This window comes from Erigeron canadensis, chromosome 3 (assembly GCF_010389155.1).
Source record: "Erigeron canadensis isolate Cc75 chromosome 3, C_canadensis_v1, whole genome shotgun sequence".
In the NCBI taxonomy this organism is placed as follows: Eukaryota; Viridiplantae; Streptophyta; class Magnoliopsida; order Asterales; family Asteraceae; genus Erigeron; species Erigeron canadensis.
The window spans coordinates 20,711,434-20,713,282 of NC_057763.1; the positions used below are offsets into that span (position 1 = coordinate 20,711,434).

The 1,849-nt window shown below is 32.4% G+C and overlaps 1 long non-coding RNA gene across 1 annotated transcript; it reads right to left on the minus strand.

Annotated features, from left to right (window-relative positions):
* Positions 1–401: 401 nt before the first annotated feature.
* LOC122590894 lies at positions 402–1,301 on the minus strand. The gene is made up of 2 exons (XR_006322622.1): positions 1,262–1,301; positions 402–529 (listed from the first exon to the last, which is right to left on the minus strand). It is a non-coding gene; the product is annotated as an uncharacterized LOC122590894 (long non-coding RNA).
* Between the last annotated feature and the right edge of the window lie 548 nt (positions 1,302–1,849).

The window sequence follows — 1,849 nt, forward strand, 5'->3', positions numbered from 1 at the left end:
TAATGCAACCATTGGATTTGGTTATGTATCTTTTGCACCAAGAATCGTTTTAAAGCTTTATTTTCAAAAGACTCCTTTTTGAATATTCCTTAAACAACTATTTCGATCATTCCATATTAAATTTTTAATTAGGCATAGTTGATCAGGCTATGCATAAGTAAAACAAGAATACTTTATGATCAACTCAATTGTTTAAGAAATATTCGACTCGTTTTGAAAATACGTAGGTTATAGCAAAAATTCTCTATAACCTTGGCTCTTGATACCATTTTTCTGTAACACCCCGACTAAGGCGGAAACACGAGATGCCACAGAACGACATGGTACAAAAGATTTAAATATAAAACATCAACTCAAGTTTTCAAATGACATTCAAAATCCAAAAGATTACAAATTAAAGATGACGTCCAAATCCATTACACAACCAAATTCATAATTAAAATGATTAAATGTTTGCAATACTCGTCCAACCATACAAGCATATTAGAGTCCAAAAGGGTGGTCCACGCTACGCACCTAAATCTTTAACCTGAAAAGCATGAAGAAGAAGAAGTGTCAACTACGAGAGTTGAGTGAGTTCATAGGTTTTTAACTAACAACATAAAGTGTATATATATATATCCATCATAACCAAAAATTTGAGAGTCACCAAAATTTCCATGTATACCTCCAATGTCGCATTTGGAAAGCGTATGTTCCACTTACTATAATCAACGTAGTAAAATTTCTATCATATAACCACGAGGGTATAATTCAATCAACCTTGATGAGTAAATGCTTGAGCCACTACTACTACCATTTTTTTCGAAGTCCAATAATAAATAGATAAATCTTGCACGAGCTGTCAATCAAGTGCCGTAACAATAATAATAAAAAGGGGTCGTGCCATGGAGACGACCTAAGTAAGGTAGCTAGAACACCCGTGGTCGGACTGGAAGTGGAGGTTGTCACAAAGACAACCAACCTTCCACCGTTACACAATTGGGTGGGTGGACGAAACCTAGTTGCGCAACTAACTAACTACAGGCCTCCATAATCGGAGTAAATAGTAGTGAACCGAAGAAAGCGGTTTGACAGAACTCAAGCTCATCATATAAATCATTTATCATAATGAACATACGAAACAATTTCATTTCATAATCATAATATCAAGAATCATTTCATATATTTGTAATAATAAAAGCAATTTAGCTTATATATCATGCTTTTCACCCCGATAGTTAAAACACATAAAATAGTTTGAAAGGGGGCTATGACTCACTTGAATTGAGAGTGAAAGAGGGCTGATCAAAAGTGAGATCTCCGGCTAGTGGTGTCTTTCCTCAAGCAAGCCTAAACCATGGTATTCGAAATATGCACAACGTAAGTGTGTGTCGCATGACTAGTAAACTAGATCATGAGATGTATGCTAGTAGACTTGCCCAACTTTGGTTGTCGTTTAAATTATGGAATTCAATTACATTATGTTGTTCGCCTCATTTGGTTGGAAGACATTTGGTAGTAAAGGTCATTCATACGATTTTGTTCGGTTATTGGAATTTCGGTAGTTTAACTTTGTATTATATATATTTTCCATTGCATGCTTTGTTTAATACCCATATTTGACATTTGTGTTCTCATAATATTAATGTTAATATATGTTACTGATTTATAATTATTTCTTTAATTTAATATTATTTAATTAATTTATTTACTTATTTTATTGGTTTATTAATTAAACAATTCCTTATAATTATTTTTAAGTCCTTAAATTACCTCTAAAATTCATAGATAATTATAGATGGATTATCTACTGATTTTCAAGCCTTTTTATTTGTAACATTGTGATTCTTATATTTATTTGTGCCTT